Raw genomic sequence first — 20,456 nt, 5'->3', positions numbered from 1 at the left:
CATTCTTGGAGTCTCAAAGACAACACCCTTTGCCTTGTTGATCTTCTACATATTTCCTCAGCTTGAACATCATCCGGGGGCTGCATAACTGTTTCGGGACTGACTGGATCATCAAAAAACAGTGTTGTTGGGATTCTGCTCTGCTCGTAACTAGTTACGCCAGATTGCACTGGCTGACAGTAACCGGTTACGCTGTTTTCTGCAGAAACCATACTCTATTTTTCCTGCCTGTAACCGGTTATGTTGTGACTGTTGCGGCTATTTTCTTCAAAAATAACATTCCGACTAATCAGAATCTTCCGATTTCTCGCATCTAACAACTTGTAACTGCCTGTAGAGTGGTATCCAACGAAAATCATTTCCTCTCCCTTGTCGTCCAACTTCTTTCTAAGTTAATCCGATACATGTCTATAAGCCACCAAACCGAAAACTCGCAAATGACTTAGATTCGGTTTGAATCCACACCAAGCCTCTTTCGGAGTGAGCTTCTCAAGCTTCTTTGTAGGACATCAATTCAATAAGTACGTAGTTGTAGAGGCCCCTTCTCCCCATAGTTCCTTCGGTAGATTTTTACCGTTTAACATGCTTCGAACCATGTTCATAATTGAGCGATTTTTCCTCTCGGCAATACCATTTTGTTGTGGTGTATAAGGTGGTACAACCTCACACAATATACCCTCATCATCACAATACTTCCCAAACGCAACCGAGGTATACTCGCCTCCACCATCCATTTTGAGAATCTTCAACTTGTGACCATATTGCCTCTCCGCCATGGACTTAAACCTCTTGAATACATTAAACACCTCATCCTTTCTCTTGATGATGTAAGTCCACAACTTCCTACTAAAATCGTTAATGAACGTGAGAAAATATCGATTGCCACTGAATGTGTCTACTTGCATAGGCCCACAAATGTCGGGGTACACCACCTCAAGATGTGCTTTGGTCCTATGACACTTATCCTTGCTAAAACTCCCTTTGTGTTGCTTTCCCTTCACACATAACTCAGTTGGAACGTTAATATGTGGCAGTCCGATAACCATACCATCTTGTTGTAACGCTTTGCGATCACGGAAATTCAAGTGACATAGACGATAGTGTCATAACCATTCCTCTCTACTTGTTGCTGTAGCTAAGCATCTATGCTCTAATACTTTCAGCTTAACCTTGAAAGTTCTTCCCCATTCCCCTCATACAACACCCATTAAACCAAACATAATCCATACATAAATTGAAAGCAAAATGGGCACACATATAATGTTATTAATCATGTTTCTAACCATGGGTCATTCATACAACACATTAAACATGAACAAATCATAATATCTCATTGTTTTATCATAAACCCTAACATTTTCCAAAATTTTAAAATTGAGAGATGAAAGATTACACAAATAACACGTTACCCAATCATGTAATTATAAGAACTTGGATTCAAACCCTTACCTCTATTCAAACTCCTCCAATCTTCAAGAATCTACTTCCTCATTTACTTTCTCCTCTTCTCTTCTCTATGCCTCTTTTCTCTTCTCTACTCTTCTTTCTATCTTTCTATCTAATTTAGGTTAATTCATAAAATTCTCTTCTAACTCTCATTATCTCATTGGGCTTAACCCATCCACTATTCTCATTTCTAATTCCCACTAAGCCCAATAGCTAATTCTAATATAATTCTAACATTTATTAATTAGCTAAGTAACATATTACCACAAAATCAAATAATTATCACTAAAACAATAATTAAATAAACACACAAACAATACCAATTATCAAATAGGATTAAATATGTTTTTGGTCCCTATAAATATCTCAATTTTGATTTTTAGTCCCTATAAAAAATATATTGACTTTTAGTCCCCATAAAATTACTTTTACACTCACTTTTGATCCCTCTACAGGGACTAAAACTGAGTGCAAAAGTAATTTTACAGGGATTAAAAATCAATATATTTTTTATAGGGACTAAAAGTCATTTTAGGTAATTTTATAGGGACTAAAAACATATTTAACCCAATCAAATAATCCTAATTAAATAAAATCTAATAAAAATAGGGTGTTACAACTCTCCCCCACTTGAAAGATTTTCGTCCTCGAAAATTACCTCAAACAAACAACTCCGGATACGATTCCTTCATCTTATCCTCGAGTTCTCAGGTGATATTACCATCGGCAACTCCACCCCATATCACTTTCACCAAAGAAATCTCCTTACCACGAAGCTTTTTCATCTCTCGATCTTCGATTCGCATAGGTGATGTATCAACCGTCAAATTATCTCTCACTTGAACATCATCTAATTGAACAACATGCGATGGATCTGCAATGTACCTCCTCAATTGAGACACATGGAACACATCATGAAGATTAGAAAGAGACGGTGGCAATGCAATCCAATATGCCACTTCACCTACTCTCTCCGAAATCTGATAAGGACCAATGAAACGCGGCGTCAACTTACGCGACTTCAATGCTCTACCAACACCCGTTATTGGCGTAACTCGAAGAAACACATGTTCATCCTTCTCAAACTCAAGAGCCTTCCTCATCTTATCGTGGTAACTCTTCTGACGACTTTGAGAAGCCTTCATATTCTCTTGAATCATCTTAATCTTATCTGCAGTCTCTTGAATTAACTCGGGTCCAACCACAACACTCTCTACCGATTCATACCAACACAAAGGAGTTCTACACATTCTACCATAAAAAGCTTCAAAAAGTGTCATTCCAATACTAGAATGAAAACTGTTGTTATACGTAAACTCAACCAAAGGTAAGAAACTATCCCAATTTCCTCCTTGTTCCAAAACACAAGACCTCAAAATATCTTCAAGCGACTGAATAGTCCTCTCCGATTGACCATCGGTTTGCGGATGATACGCCGAACTCAAACGCAACTTCGTACCCAAAGCACTTTGCAGACCCTCCCAAAATCTAGAAGTGAACCTTGGATCTCTATCTGAATTGATACTTGACGGAATACCATGCAAACACACAATCCTCTCGATGTACAACTTAGCAAGTCTCTCCATAGAATAATCCATCCTCATCGGAATAAAATGAGCACATTTCGTCAATCTATCCATAACAACCCAAATTGCCTCACAATTACTCGATGTTCTGGGCAAACCCGAAACAAAATCCATAGAAATGCTATCCCACTTCCACTCGGGAATAGATAACGATTGCATCAAGCCAGACGGTTTTTGATGTTCAATCTTTGACTTTTGACAAGTCAAACATGAATAAACAAACTCTGCTATATCCTTCTTCATACCTTGCCACCAAAACAATTTCCTCAAATCTTGATACATTTTAGTAGCACCGGGATGAATACTCAAACCACTTCTATGCCCTTCCTCAAGAATTCTCTTTCTCAAATCAATAACATCCGAAATACAAACTCGATCACGACATCTCATAACACCATTCTCGTCAATCCGAAAATCACCACCTTTACCTTGGTTAATCAATGTCATAATGTCAACCAATCTCAAATCCGATTTCTGACATTTTCTAATCTCATCAAGAATACCACTCGTAAGCTTCAACATACCAAGCTTAACACACGTAGTCGTTGCTTCACAAACCAAACTCAAATCCCTACATTGTTCCAATAATTCAAATTCTTGAATAATCAACATAGACATATGTAATAATTTCCTACTCAATGCATCGACTACAACATTCGCTTTTCCAGGATGGTAGTTCAAACTAAAATCATAATCTTTCAAGAATTCCAACCATCTTCGTTGCCTTATATTCAACTCTTTCTGATCAAACAAATACTTCAAACTCTTGTGATCGCTAAAAATATAAAATCTTTATCCAAATAAATAATTCCTCCAAAGTTTCAACACAAACACAACGGCGACCAACTCTAAATCATGCGTCGGAGAATTCCTCTCATGAACTTTGAGTTGCCTTGAAGCATAAGCTACTACTAGCCCTTTTTGCATCAAAACGCCTCCCAAACCCAACAATGAAGCATCACAATACACCACAAACGGTTCAAGCGGATCGGCAAAGTCAAAATAGGAGCAGAAGTCAATCTTCTCTTAAGCTCTTGAAAATTTGCTTCACATTGCGAAGTCCAAATAAAAGCTTGTCCTTTACTAGTCAACAACGTCAACGGAAAAGATAACTTAGAAAATCCCTCAATGAACTTCCTATAATAACCATCCAAACCAAGAAAACTTCTAATCTCAGAAATAGACTTAGGAGCTTCCCATTGAGATATAGCTTCAATCTTCGACGGGTCAACAGAAATACCTCCACTGGAGATCACATGGCCAAGAAAAGTCACTTCCTTTAACCAAAATTCTTACTTAGAAAGCTTAGCAAACAACCTCTCCTCTTTCAACACCGACAACACAGTTCTCAAATGCTCATCATGATATCTTCACTCTTAGAATAAATCAAAATATCATCAATGAACAGAACCACAAACTGATCAAGGTAATCATGAAAAATCCTATTCCTATACTCCATAAATACACCAGGTGCATTCGTTACGCCAAACAGCATAACAGAATACTCATAATGACCATACCTCGTTCTAAAAGTGGTCTTCTGAATATCCTCCGCCTTCACACGAATCTGATGATACCCAGACCTCAAATCAATCTTTCTAAACATACAAGATCCAACAAACTGATCCATCAAATCATCAATCCTTGGAAGTGGATACTTGTTCTTAATCGTCACTTTGTTCAATTTCCTATAATCAACACAAAGCCTCATAGAACCTTCCTTCTTCTTAACCAACAAAACAGGTTCACCCCACGGCGATACACTAGGACGAATAAACTTATTCTCCAACAAATCCTCAAGTTGACTCTTCAACTCTTTCAACTCAGAAGTAGACATTCTATATGGAGCCATCGATACAAGACTAGTTCCAGGAACTAAATCAATCAAAACTCAACTTCACGTTTCGGCGGTAAATCACTTACGTCTTCAGGAAATACCTCTTCAAAATCACAAACTATTGACAATTTGTCATACCCCTAAATTTTCCCATCTTATTTCTCTTATTCAAATTCAAAATCAAGGCACAAGGTTCAAAAACACCCTCTCCTAAGCAAGGTTTAAAGAATTAGGGTTTTGTGGTTCTGAGAAGAAATCAAGGGATCAAAAGCTCCAAGGCATCCCATATGGTCTATGATGCCCTACACTACCTCCATGATAAATTTCAGGTCTCAATTCAAAAGATTGATCACTCAATTGCTCAGAAAGTCAACAGTCGACTAGGTTAACCTAAAAGTCAACTGTGGTCAAAGTATAGTCAAAACTCCTGATTTTTTGTCAACATCCTTATTTTGAAGTATCATTCACCAATTGATCAAGAATTGATGATGGTTCATCAAAGAAAGATCAGAAATCAACAATTCTAAAAGTTTCTAAATTAGGGTTTTTATAGGAGAAAGTCAACTGAAATTTGACCATACATAACTCTCCCATGGAACATCATAAATTTTCTATCCAAAGCTCATTTTGAAGGAAATTTGATTCTCTACAATTTTGTGTCTCACAAGCCAAGTCTAAAAATGCTTCATTTGTGAGATATGGACCAAAACATTATAGGTCCTTTTCAAAGGTCAACCAAAAGTCATTTTTTCCAAAAGAACACACTAGGAGCATGGAAAATTATTTTGACATGAGACCAAAAACACTGGTTAGAGGACTCTTCAAGGTTTCTAAGAACTCCTATAACTCCTCCATACCTCAAAAATTGAGGGAGATATGCCTTGTCAAAGTTGGACAAATTTGAGAGGGAAAATGTGAAATAATAGGCCTCAAATTGATTTCTTTTGCAAAGGAGCCCAAGTTTTTATGGACTAATCTTGCTCCCCAAGTCATCTAGAAGATCTAAGACCAATGCCACGAATTTTTGACAATTATTTGATTTTTATTGAATTTCTATTCATTAAAAATATGATTTAAATCAAGTAAATCAAAGAAATTTGAATAGGATTTGATTTAGTTAAATTTTTTAATCAATTCAATCATCATTAATGTCCCATAATCATATAAAATTCGTGCATAGAGGATTTGAATCAAAAAGATTGGAATTGATCAATTTTAGAAAGAATCCATAATCAATTTCAATCAAATTTCAATCTTTGATTCTAGGGAGATTTGACACAAGTTTGTTACCCTAATACAACCTCTATAAGTACACAAACAGAGTCTAAAACAAGGGTTCACGAAATTTGCAGCCAAAGAACCCTTACCCGAGCTTGAAGAAACCAAGAAAAACTCAAATTCGGATTTGAATATTGGAGGCGATTCAACCAATTCTGAGCTTTGCTATACCTTCCTTGAGGATCACTGAAGGTGCCTGGATATCTGCACGCAATCAACACCCCCAGAATAACCTCCATTAAGCCACAGTTTGTATCAATTTTAAAATTCTTCGATCGCTTTAATTCATGGCATATAAACATATTTTGGTTGCATTATTTGGTTTGTTATGATGTAAGGATCGCTTTTGGATGATTAATTGTTTGTTTGCGCACCTATAGCGAATTATGCCATTGTAGAAAACTAGGGTTTCGTTTTAGGGTTTCTTGTTACAGGTACGTTTAGGCCAAATTAAGGCCATAATTGAATTCACAAGGCCTGGACAAATTCAATGGTGGCCTCGCGAAAAACTTTCGTTGTTGTTTGCATGTATTCGTATGAGCAGGATTTTAGCCATGGGAAGAACCGTCGCTATAGGTCGTTGCAGGACCTAAGACGACGGCCAGGGGTTGAAGACGAAGAGGTGTCACCCTCTTATTGGCCAGAAAGCGCGCGCGTTGGATTTCAAACCCAGACGGATCCTACGCTTTAAGACGTTCTCGCGTATGGTGCTCCCTCACTCCTGCTTCCATCAGATCATCATCCAGACAAATCCAATGCACCAGAGCCTGCGTGTCCATCACGATCCTCATACGAGTGCCACACTGGATCCAACTAAGTTTTTTTCAATTTTTTTTCTTTTTTATTACATAAACTTATTTTTTATTTTTAATATTATTTATATATATAAATTTTATATAATGTTTTTTCTTTTTTCTACAAAATTCTAAAAAACCTTTTATCTTAATAATATTTTTTTTATCATCGATTATTCGATTTTATTTTATTTGTTTTAAAATGGTTTAAATTTGTTTAAATTGTTTTAATTAGTAAATTAATTTTGATTAATTGATTAAAAATACATCTTGAAATTTAAAAAATCCAAATTTTATTCTGATTGATTTAATTAATTAGGTTAAAAACCAATAATTAATTAAATCCGATATTTTATTTACGCCTGAATCAGGGTTTGCGAGAATTAGCCATACACTGAAAAAATATTTCTGTGTATTTTCTTTTCGGGGTTATTATCAGACATCTTCTGACTATGTGTGGTGTCGTTTTTTTTTACCTCCCCGTTTCACTTGGGAGGACGGCACGCTAGACCCTTCACGCGAAATTTGGAAGGAGAATGCGCCCGTGGTGGGATGAATTTTATTTCAGTTCTTCCTACAATATCACAGGAACTTTCTTATTTGTCCTACGAGTAGGAAAGGGGAAAAAAGATCTCAACTAAACCCTAGGAGTTTGCTAAGTGTGGGGATTTCACCTAGACTAGAAATTCTGGAGTCCGGGAGGTCGGTTATACATAGGGAAGTGTTTAAACACCCTACATATCTGTAGTACTCTACAGGAACCTTCTCTGTGTCATTGTGATTGTGTTTGCTGCTAATGATTGGGAAAGTTTCTCCTTTGTATTAGGAGAGAGAATTGAATTGATTTGAAAAGACAGACAGACAGACAGACTGACTATTTTTGGTATTTTATTAGCTCGCTGAGATTCCTTGTGAACCTCATGCCTACATATCCCTAGTGGAAGTCAGAGCTTAATGTAGTTCGGGGAACTAACTAGGGAAATTAATTGTTTTTGGTGCCTTGCTTGAAGCTCAAGGTTGAAGCTTGGAATTAAATCTCTGTTTACAGTAAAGAGACATGAAATCATCTCTACAGAGAGGTATTAGTACTATTCTACCACAAACATTTAAAAGAGTGACAGAATAACTAGATTCATTTCATTCAAGAGGGGGACCTTACTTGTGTGTGCAAGTATGCCAGTCAGATGCCTCTTAAATGAAAGAAAGATGCTCGTCCAAATTAGGGAAAGTGTACAAGTCTGGGGATGTGCCAGAGCATGTCTTTCAGAGTCCTAAATGGGAGACTTTGATTGAAATTGAAATTGAAATGTTTGTTTGTTTGAATGTGGTAGAGTAGTAAAAATATCTCTCTATAGAGATAAGCTATGTTTGTTTGTTTGACTTTAGCTGGCTTGTATGAGGCCCAAGCTTGAGGCTTTTTTTTTATTGATTTATTAATATTATTGACTCTAGGAGATGACTCCACTGAGGATTAATTACAGGGTATTTTTGTGTTCTGTACAAAGCCCAGAATTGAGGCTGACTCTATTTAGGGAGACTCTATTTATGTGCCTTGTACAAAGCCCAAGGTTGTGGCTAACTGTTGAGGATAATTGAATTTTTGAGACTATGAATGACTCTATTTTGTGTGCCTTGTACAAAGCCCAAGGTTGTGGCTGACTCTAGCTAGGAAAAAAACATTATTTTCTGCCTTGTACAAAGCCCAAGGTTGTGGCGGACTCTTAAATAAACTGAGTATGGATGACTCTATGGGGAAAAGATCCTATGTGTTAGGAATCTTTGACACATGAAAATATGGTTTATCTGCCTTGTACAAAGCCCAAGGTTGTGGCTACTGAATGATGAAGGACTCACTGGGGAGACTCTATTATCTGCCTTGTACAATGCCCAAGGTTGAGGCTGACTCTTGACAGGGGAGTTTTATTGTTTGGGTGCCTTGTATGAAGCCCAAGGTTGAGGCTAACTGTTTTTGTTGGTTTTGACTCTACTGAGGAGATTTTATTTATTAAAAGACTGTTTTTCTTTGGAAGCTAACCCTTTCCAGGGATTTTGACTCAGCTGGTGAATTTGTCTGTTAAAAGACTGACTTTATCATATTTTTGGAGGCTGACCCTTTCCAGGGGTTTTGACTCTTTTTGGGGAAATTATCTCCTAAGAGAAATGAATCTTTATTTTTTGACATTTTTTATTAATTGACTTTGGAGGCTAACCCTTTCCAGGGATTTTTTATTGAAAAATGAAGGAATGTGTGGAAGCTAACCCTTTCCAGGGATTTTATTGAAATGGAGGTTGATTTTAATTGACTTTGGAGGCTAACCCTTTCCAGGGGTTTATATTAAAAAATGAATGGCAGAAAGATTATCTAATGGAGACTTCTTGTTTAAAGCCCAAGATGAAGGCTGACTCAATGCTGAGGATGACCCAAAGCATGGATCCTAGACTCTGCTAAGGAAGATTGATGAAGATAAGGGTGACAGAGACTGTCCATGTCTCTCATTCCAAAAGGTGTACTCAATGCAAAATTGAGACAAACTTAGCTTGTTTAAAGTCTGGTTTAAATTGGAAGAAACTCACCAGGGTAGGCTAAAAGGTGACTAAAGACCTGTTCCTATGTTTATAAGAAACCTGATGGGTCCTTGTATACAAGCTCAAGAGGAAGCTGGAAATGCTTTTAAGAAGCCTGTGGGTCCTTGTACAAAGCCCAAGAGGAGGCTAATCGAGGGTCCTTGTTATAGCACAAGAGGAAGCTATGTAGTTTTGAACTTATTTTGGCTCTAATTAGTATATTAGTTTTGAACTACAGATCTCTAATTAGGAAAGAGCCTTCACCGGGAAGACATTCTCAATCCTAGGCCATATTCCTATAATATATATATAGTTTAACTGTCCTAGGGTTTATACTCAAACGTAGTTCTAAACTAATATATGCACAATTTATATTTGACAGTAAATTAAAAAAAGACTGTAAATTGAAAGCTTGTAAAGCCTAACCTGGATGGAGTGGAGACCATTGAAGAAGTATGTACAGAGCCTCAACAGTAATTGGTGGATAACAGTTGAATATATATATGATAAACAGTTAATGGTTTTTGAAAACAGAAGAAGTGAAGATGGACAAAGGTCACATAGGTATCTGAAGAGTTTCACCGGGAATAATGCCCTTCAAATACCAGAAGAATGTTTTGAAAACAGAAAGAAGATTTTGAAAATACAGTTTTGAAAACAAGCTAAGAAGAGAAGGTTTTTGGGACTTACACTCTATTAGAGGCCCAGTACTTTACAGTACTGGTGTAAAAGCAATTGAAAATGATTTTGAATGATATAAGGTTTTGTTGTTTGAAAACCCTAATCATTTGATTTATTCGGAGATTGAAAATAGTTTTGAAATTTGACAAAAAAAGTCAACTTAATCGAGGTAAAGATGAAGATCTATGCCTAATTAAGACCTAAACAATTAGGGTATTATCATAAACTTTATTTACAAAATGATTTAGGTTAAAACAAAGTGAAAATATGTATTAAAGTATTTAAGAAAACACCTAAAACATACTATTTTAAACCTAATAAAAATACATGAAATAAATAATATTTTTTTATGATTTTTTTGATTATTCACAAAATAGATGTATTAAATGACAAGTGTGTGAAAAATGAAGTGAAAATAAATTAGTTTGATAGGTTAATTAATTGTGTGAAGTTGTGAAGAAAATAAGTGTGAAAAGTGGTAAAAAAATAGGAATGTCTCCACCAAGGCTTGAACTCACGCCTTTATAGTCACCACACCAAAACAAAGCCAACTGAGCTACACGCTCAGTGTGACTAAAGAGGGATCCCAGTTGTTTATATGTGAAACACGCGCGTTAAAATGGAAAATAAAAACAAAAGGTCTGAGGGGGGGATCGAACCCCAGACCTTGGGCATGAGGAGACTAAGAGCGCATGTGTGGCCACTAGGGCAAGTTATTCATTCGTTAAGGAAACGCTTATCATTAAAAATAAAACAAACTTTGCTCAGAGATTTGAAAAATGGCGCCACCCTCCATCTTCGTCTTCAACCTCAAGCTCCATCAATTCAAATTTCTGAACTCTCTCAACTCTCAACCATTTGCAATGATGTAAACATGAAACTTGCTCTAAGTTCACTCACGATTCTAAATATGTAACTAACATGAATTAATATTAACTACATCTAACTAATTTACCAGAAATCGTGAAGAACCCTAAAATTTCAAAATCAAATTAAATGACTATACTGAAAGATAAATGGATGATGATAGAGGGTTTTCAATCCTCTGATGATGCTGAACAAGATAGAATCGAGCTATTTCACAAAGAGTACTTAAATTAGAGAAGTGAGGTTCAGAAACTTACCTCTGAAAGTGGAGGTCGTGAGGATGATAGAGACCACCTGGGCTTGAATAAATGATCTCAATAGCTTCCCTGAGACTCAATGATGCTAACTGGATGCTTATTGTAGCCTGAATCCTTCTGAATTGTTCTATGGACCTCCCTCGATTTCAGCTTCAAGTGAACATGGAGGTTGTTGAATTTGGAGTTACAGATGAGCTGCAGCCATCTGGTTAGCTTCACTATGACCTGAGGAGTGTGCCTGGATGATTGGCTTGGCTTGAAACCTCCTGAATTGTTCTGTGGTCCTCCAACTGCAAGTGCTCCAAATGAGAGGTGGAGATGATGATTCTCCACGCTCAGCAGTGTTCCAGAGGTTTGGATCACCTCCAAATGCCTCCCTCAATGTGTTTGAATACTTATTTTCAAAGAGAGAGCTTTGGTTTGAAGAATCCGAGTCTTCTTGCCAAAGGACCTTTGAAAAAACTAAGTATGAAGAAAGAAAAGAGAAAGCAAGAATTCTGTTGCTTTGGTGTGTTTTTTGAATGAGAATGAGGCCTCTATTTATAGGCAATTGGTTCAGAGCAATTGATCATAGTAAGCTTGCTTAGTGTAGTGAGTTTGGTTTCTTAGCCATGAAGGAATTCAAAGAATATTCCAAGTGCAATGATGAGCTCTTTGATACCACTCCCTAGCCCTCGGTTTTGCTTGATCTTAGGGGACCAAATGGCTGCAGAAATGAGCTCCAATTGGTTGGGAGAAGATTCCTTTGATGAATCACCAATTTGTCATAAATTCAAAAATGCAATCATTACATAATCACATGCCTTTGTTTTTGGGGAATCTTCTCTAATCCTTATGCAATGATGGAAATTGATGTATGGTATGGTTTCAGATGCATTAGAGGTCGTGTAGCATCACTTAGTGAAGCAAAATGCACAAAATTGCAAAGTTTCAAATTGTACATGACCTATAATTTTACTTCATGAGGCCAACTTTGAACAAGCATAACTCCTAGCTCAAATTGAATTTGGAGAAGGTTGAACACAATTTGGAAAGCCCTAAACATCTACTTCAAATCATTAGTTTATGTCTTCTTCAGAATCATTTGGGAAATTTGTGAAAAATGAGCCCAAAGTTGGATGAAAACTAGGTTAAAACACTTAGAAAAATTTCTAAGTGTTTATGACCTAAACTTCAAAATTTCCAAAACTTCATAAATGGTTGATCTTTTGAAAAAAGTTCCCTTGTAAGATGTTGTTTTATTTTGCAAGATCTACAACTTTCATGTTGGAAGTTTTTTGAGTTATGTAGGTGAAATTTTGAGTTCTCACCATGCCTTCAAAAACCCTAATTCCCGACTTTTTGTTCCTTGATGAATTTCTTTGAATTTCTTTGGTCAAATGACTTTGACATCCATATATTGATGATATTGATCTTTGAAAGTCATTTTTTGACCAAAAACCTTAAAAGTCAAATGATGAATCTGTACAGTTGACTTTTCCTGACAAAGTGAATTTTTGGGCTTTTTGTGTAGAAACAAGATCTTCTCCTCAAATGAATGATGTAAATGGATTATATTGAGGTAGTAAAGACTCTTGAATCATGTCTTGAGTTTTGGATTCATGCCCTGATTAAAAAGTCAACTATCTTGGTGAATTAGGTCAAAACCCTAATTTGTCGACCATGTGAAAATAATGACTGTAGACTTTGAATTGAAGTGTGATGTCCAGTGGATCTTGTAATATGAGATATTTGAAGATGATTGATGTCTTTGAATGATCCCCTGAGGTTTTTTAGGGCTTCCCAAATGTGATCCCTGATTTTAGTCCTTGATAGGCTCCAAACCCTAGTCTGTTGATCTGAGTAATCCTGTACTTAGATGACTGGGTGTCTTAATCAATCATAGGTGTAATAATGAGGCTTTTGAGTCTTATGATTGTATTAGAGACTAATCCCTCTATTGATTGATCCTTTGCATGAGTTTTCTTGTCTTTGAACACCCTCGATTGAATGTCAGGCTGCTCTGGGTACTTGCTTTGACTTGATGAAAAATCCTGAAGATATGTCATCTCAGGGGGGTAAAAAATTAGGGTATGACAGATGCCCCTATTTAAGTTTCTTTTATCTGGAGGGAGAGAGATTGAGATCTCGATTTCTCCTGCGTAAAAGAGACTTAAATATCAAAGAATGCCCGAATTTTGGGCGCTCCTGAGATGATAAAATCTTTGCATGATTTGATCCCGTTGTCGCACTTGGCGGGGGATGAGGAGACAAACTCCTGTAGAAATACTTGATGTGGATTCTGGTGAATGGATGGCAATGTAGGATGCGCAATCCATCTTCTTTAACTAAGTGTTGATACTTAGAAAAAGGTAAACAACCTCCTCTCGTTCCGGATGTCCAAATCTCGAAACTGGTCTCAGTTGCGTTTGGACAATATCTCAGATAAAGAGAAAATCTCCAAAGGTCTGTTTCCTCATCAAACTTCTTACCAGCGCTTAGAGGTAAGATGCCATTCGACGGCTGTAGAGAAACTTCAAAGGTTTGTTTCCTCGTCAAACTTCTTATCAGCGCTTGGAGATAAGATGCCATTTGACGGCTGTAAAGAAACTTCAAAGGTTTGTTTCCTCATCAAACTTCTCATCAGCACTTGGAGATGAGATACCATTTGATGGTAATAAAGAAACTTCAAAGGTTTGTTTCCTCATCAAACTTCTTATCAGCGCTTGGAGATAAGATGCCATTTGACGGCTGTAAAGAAACTTCACCATCTTCCCTTTTGACTTGACGTCTTTGAAAGAATGTCATATGGCCTCATGATCTTTTGAGGGGCTAATGACTTTGTTTGAAGGCGAACGAACTGTTTTCGGGGTGAAAACTGCCATTCGTCGACTGATGCCTGGGGGAATCAACGAACTGTTTTCCTAAGAGGAAAACTGCCATTCATCGACTCTGTGGGGAGCTAAGCATCCCATGAACAGACAAACTGTTTGAAGAAACTGCCATTTGTCGATCTCTTGAGTATTTAACAGACAAACTGTCTTTCCTTGGGGAAAGACTACCATTTGTTGACTCCGCTGGGGATCATGAACTATCTTCTGGATGAAGACTACCATTCACTGATTCTACTGGGGAATCATTTGTCGATCTGCTGGGAGATTCTGAATTATTTTCTTTGACGAAAAAGTGGCATCTCTCGACCTTGCTGGGGAAATACCAAACCTGTAGGGAATTCCAAAATGTGAAGCAGACCATCTTATCTGAAGAAGGCTGTCGAATGTCGCTCTGCAGGAGATTCTCGGCTGAGGAATTCCAAAAGTGAACAAACTATCTCTTTGAGGGAGACAACCATTTGTTGACTTGCTTGGGGAGATCCTTGTGTATGAACTGTTGTTTCGAAGGAAAAAGTTTCTCCGGAATTTGCAGGGGAAACTTGAGTTCATGCCTAAATGACTCAGGCATTCACAGGATCAAAGCCTGATTCGGCTATGCAATTATGATGTAATGTATGCATGAATATTATGACAATGATAAAATGTAAAGTGAATGTGAATAGAATTGTCGCGGATGTAAAATCCTAAGATATGACTGAAATTCTTGTGGATCAGAAGATGTCCTCTTCTTGGAGTTCGAACTCTGTCGGGAATATCTGGTTATCAGTTGTCCGCTGTCCGAAGTAAGTAATGAATTAAAGTAAAGATCCGTCATCGGGAGATGTTCGCAAAGCGACCTCATGGGGAAATATTGGTTCCCGGAGTCTCACCCGTTCTCGGAGCAACTGTTTGCATTCTTCCTATTGTTTGTAAACCTTAGAAAGAAATTTCACCTTTATTTTTGCAAGTAAAATTCATTTTTATTTTATGAAAACATTTGTTTCAAGAAATTGACTGTTTAAACTTAAAATGCATTCCAAGAAACTGAATAAGACTAGATTGCAAAGGAAAAGCACAAGGCTCAAATTATCATATATGGAATGGTAATCAGCCAAATGCTTGATTCCATGGAGTATTTACAAAGTTGGAAATTGGTAATTTTCGGGAAAAGGGCTACGATGAAACGTGACGACCGTTATCTTTCCCTTCCACTCCAAGTCGCGCTGTATTCGTGCTTCGTAGAAGATGACCTGCTGATGATGAATACTCCGCTATGGATTTTGAATGATCAAGTTTGTCCTGAACACAGTTACTTGCCATATATCCCTAACTTTTGCGTAAACTACCCCTTTCGGGTTTTAAGTCTACCGGGATTGATTAATATATATTTTTTATGTCTCTAATTTTTGCCTGAATCGCCCTTTCGGGTTTTCGATTCACCGAGACGCTCTTTTTTGCCTAAGTCGCTCTTTGCGAGTTTTCAACTTAGCGAGCTGTTCTTTTAATTATTTAGGCGAAGTATTTCTTGACTGCGTCGACGTTCACAGGACGGGTGAATTCTTCTCCATCCATAGTCGTGAGTATTAAGGCTCCTCCTGAGAAAGCTCTCTTGACCACGTAGGGGCCGTCATAATTGGGAGTCCATTTCCCTCTCGAATCTGTGAGAAAAGATTGAATCTTGTTGAGTACAAGGTCGCCTTCTTTGATTGTGCGAGGTCGAACCTTTTTGTCGAAAGCTTTCTTCATTCTTTGTTGATATAGCTGTCCGTGGCATAAAGCTGTCATGCGCTTTTCTTCGATTAAGTTCAATTCATCGAATCTGCTTTGACACCACTCGGCTTCTGTTAATTTTGCCTCCATCAAAACTCTCATTGATGGAATCTCAACCTCTATAGGTAGGACTGCCTCCATGCCATATACAAGGGAGAAAGGAGTTGCTCCAGTCGAAGTACGTACTGATGTACGGTAACCATGAAGAGCATACGGGAGCATTTCATGCCAATCCTTGTAAGTGATGACCATCTTCTGAATGATTTTCTTGATGTTTTTGTTAGCTGCATCTACAGCTCCATTCATCTTCGGTCTGTAAGGAGATGAGTTGTAATGTTCAATCTTGAATTCTTCACAAAGCTCCTTCATCATTTTGTTATTCAAATTTGACCCATTGTCAGTGATTATCTTGCTAGGAACGCCGTAGCGACAGATGATGTGATTCTTGATAAACCTGACGACAACTTGTCTTGTAACGTTTGCATATGAAGCCGCTTCAACCCATTTGGTGAAATAGTCTATGGCTACCAAGATGAAGCGATGTCCGTTGGACGCTTTTGGTTCGATCATTCCAATCATGTCGATTCCCCACATGGAGAAAGGCCAAGGGGAAGAGAGTATGTTGAGAAGAGATGGTGGCACATGAATTCTATCGGCGTAGATCTGGCATTTGTGACACCTCTTTGCGTACTGGTAGCAATCTGACTCCATTGTCAGCCAATAATATCCTGCTCTCAGTATTTTCCTTGTCATGGTATGTCCATTGGTGTGAGTACCAAAGGAACCTTCATGTATTTCTCTCATGAGTATTTCTGCTTCTTTTCTGTCGACGCATCTGAGCAGAACCATGTCGAAGTTTCTCTTGTACAGAACATCTTCGTTCAAGAAGAATCTACAAGCTAACTTCCTCAAAGTCTTTCTATCCTTCTTTGACGCCCCAAGAGGGTACTCTTGCTTTTGAAGAAAGTTCTTGATGTCGTGATACCACGGTTTGTCGTCGATGATTGCTTCTACTGTGAACACATGAGCGGGCCTATCCAGGCGCATAACATCGATCCGAGGAATGTCATTCCAATGATTTATCCTAATCATGGAAGAGAGTGTGGCTAATGCATCAGCCAAATTGTTTTCTTCACGAGGAATGTGATGAAAATCTACCCTGTCGAAGAATGGTAATAATCTTCTTGCGTAGTCTTTGTAAGGAATTAGCCCTGGTTGGCGTGTTTCCCATTCTCCTTTGATTTGATTGATGACCAAAGCAGAATCTCCGTATACATCCAAATGTTTGATTCTTAGATCCATGGCTTCTTCGAGACCCATGATGCAAGCTTCATATTCGGCCTCATTGTTTGTGCATTTGAAAGTTAATCTGGCAGTAAATGGAATATGGGTACCCTGAGGTGTAACAATGATTGCCCCAATTCCTCGTCCATAAGCATTGACAGCTCCGTCAAAGATTAAGCCCCACTGGGATCCTATCTCAGGTCCTTCGTCTGGTAGTGGCTCGTCGTAATCTTTCATCTTGAGGTACATGACGTCTTCGTCCGGAAAGTCGAAACTGGTTGATTCACGACCATTGAGTGGGTGGTGAGCCAGGTGCTCAGCTAGAATACTTCCTTTCACGGCTTTCTGTGCGTGATACTCAATGTCGTATTCTGATAACAACATCTGCCAACGGGCAATTCTCCCGGTTAAAGCAGGCTTCTCAAAGATGTACTTGATTGGATCCATATGAGAGATCAAGTAAGTAGTATGTCGAATCATGTACTGGTGGAGACGCTTGGCAGCCCAGGCCAAAGCACAACACGTCTTCTCGAGCATGGAGTAGCGGGATTCATAGTCAGTGAATTTCTTGCTTAGGTAGTAAATGGCATGCTCTTTTCTCTTTGTCTCGTCTTGCTGTCCAAGGACACAACCCATGGAGTCTTCTAAGACGGTTAAGTACATTATCAAAGGTCTTCCTTCCACTGGAGGAGACAAGATGGGTGGTTCGAGCAGATATTCCTTAATGCTGTCGAACGCTTTCTGACAATCGTCTGTCCAGACGCAACTCTGATTTTTCCGTAGAAGTTTGAAAATAGGAGCGCAAGTTGCAGTCATGAGATATATGAATCTCGAGATGTAATTCAGACGTCCAAGAAATCCTCTAACTTGTTTCTCGGTTCTGGGCGAAGGCATTTCTTGAATTGCCTTGACTTTGTCTGGATCTACTTCAATTCCTCGTTTGCTGACGATGAAACCAAGGAGTTTTCCTGAGTAGACACCAAAGGTGCACTTGTTGGGATTCAGGCGAAGCTGAAACTTCCGTAAGCGTTGAAATAACTTTGTCAGATTTTGTATGTGATCTTCTTCATTTTCTGATTTGGCAATCATGTCGTCCACATAGACTTCCACTTCTTTATGCATCATGTCGTGGAAAAGCGTAGTCATGGCCCTTTGATAAGTTTCCCCTGCGTTCTTTAGTCCAAAAGGCATAACACGGTAGCAGAACGTGCCCCAGGGGGTGATGAAAGCTGTTTTTTCCATGTCTTCAGGTGCCATTTTGATTTGGTTGTATCCTGAAAATCCGTCCATGAATGAGAAAACTTTGGATTTTGCTGTACTGTCCACCAACATATCAATATGTGGTAAAGGAAAATCATCCTTAGGGCTAGCTTTGTTCAAATCTCTGTAGTCGACGCACATGCGGACTTTTCCGTCTTTCTTAGGAACGGGAACAATGTTAGCTAACCACTGAGGGTATTCTGAAGTGACGAGGAAACCTGCGTTGATCTGCTTTTGAACTTCCTCTTTGATTTTCATGGCCATCTCCGGATGAGTTCTTCTTAATTTTTGTTTGACCGGAGGGCATTCTGCTTTTAATGGCAAGTGATGCTCCACTATACTGGTATCCAACCCTGGCATATCTTGATAAGACCAAGCGAAGACATCTGAGAATTCTTTGAGCAGCTGTATCAAACTCTCTCTGATCTCTGAACTGAGTGAAGCTCCAATCTTAACCTCTTTTCTGTTTCCATCGGAACCAAGGTTAATGATCTCTAGAGGCTCATTGTATGGCTGAATGGCCTCTTCCTTTTGTTGAAGTAATCGTGAAATTTCCTTTGATATTTCTTCGTCTTCTTCTTCCTCTGCCTCGAATACAGGAAACTCAAAGCTTGGAGAAGTCATACGGTCGTACGTTTCAACGGGGTATTTTATGATTAATCTGCATATGTGTGATAAGTTTTATTTAGACAACGAGGGAAGACTCGGTGTATGCAGTTAATGATTTGTGATGTTTTTTAGGGTGTTTTTTAGGATTACCAATTTCCGAAAAAAAGAAAAGGGAAAACTAAACGAAGGAACAGAATGACATTTTTATTTATTGACAGTCATTTCTTGAAACAAAGACCCTATAAAACAAAACTCTATTGCTTTGGGCGAAGCAAAGAGGGACATTTTCCTAAGAAATAGTAAAATGCAAAGCCCTATGAAACATCTCTTCACCCTGGGCTATGGTGAGAGGACAAAATAACGGTGAAAGTTCCTACTTAGGAGTGCGAACAACAGTTGAAACTTCAACAGCTGTCCAGTAGTGGCGAACCCCATTGTGCACTAAGTAATCTGGAACCTTAGGCTTAAGCTGGCCTGTGGTAGGTCTTGATTTACCAACCACTATCTTTGCAACACTCAGACGATCTTCTTCTACTTCAGCAGACTGAGCGGTGTGAGCATACCCATTTCCGAGTGGAGTATGTCGAACTTTATTTTGAGGAAACTTCCAATCTTCTGAATGGAGAGACTCGTTGTCGGAGACACTTTCGAGATCATCCTCTTCTGTATTTTGGTCTTGCTCTTCTCCCAAGATGGCAATTAACTAGATATGTGAACTCTATATCCGTAGCCTCGGAAGGTGACTTGGGGATATAATCCTCAATGATGATTTCACCAGATGCTGATGATGAATAGCAAGGGTTATACATCTCTTTTGGCTGAGAGAGGTACTCATAATCAATGTTCCATCCAGTTGGAACAATGTCTTCAAGAGAGATTCTTGAACTTTCAGGAGCGGAGTATTTCACCATGTAGTCGAATTTTCCGCTTGGTTCTCCTAATGTATCCCAAGTCTCTTCGGGGATAGGAGGAATTTCTTCTGATGAACCATGACTTCTGGTGGTGAAGCTGTCAGTAACTTCATCACTGCTTGGTTGAGTCTTACTTTCAGATCCTTTAGTCGGATAACAGCAAGGTGATTCAGACTCTGGTAGGGAGATGTATCCTGCTTTGTTAAGATAGGATAACCATTCCTCTTCATCGGTGTTTTCCGTACCGATGGTATTGACTGTTTGTTGAACAGGTTGAAGAAAACCTCCACTGCAGAAAGTTTCTTGAATGGGGAGAACTACCTCAATCCCTGGGATAGCTTTCGATGATGTTGGAAAGAATCCAATTCCTGTTCTGTTCTTGTTGTTGGTAGGAATATTAATGTGCCCCCAACCACTGGTAGTGCCATCCTTTATAACTTGGATTGCATCTTTGTATGA

Source organism: Vicia villosa, linkage group LG3, assembly GCF_029867415.1.
Source record: "Vicia villosa cultivar HV-30 ecotype Madison, WI linkage group LG3, Vvil1.0, whole genome shotgun sequence".
In the NCBI taxonomy this organism is placed as follows: Eukaryota; Viridiplantae; Streptophyta; class Magnoliopsida; order Fabales; family Fabaceae; genus Vicia; species Vicia villosa.
Note: the sequence above shows the minus strand (reverse complement) of the source record.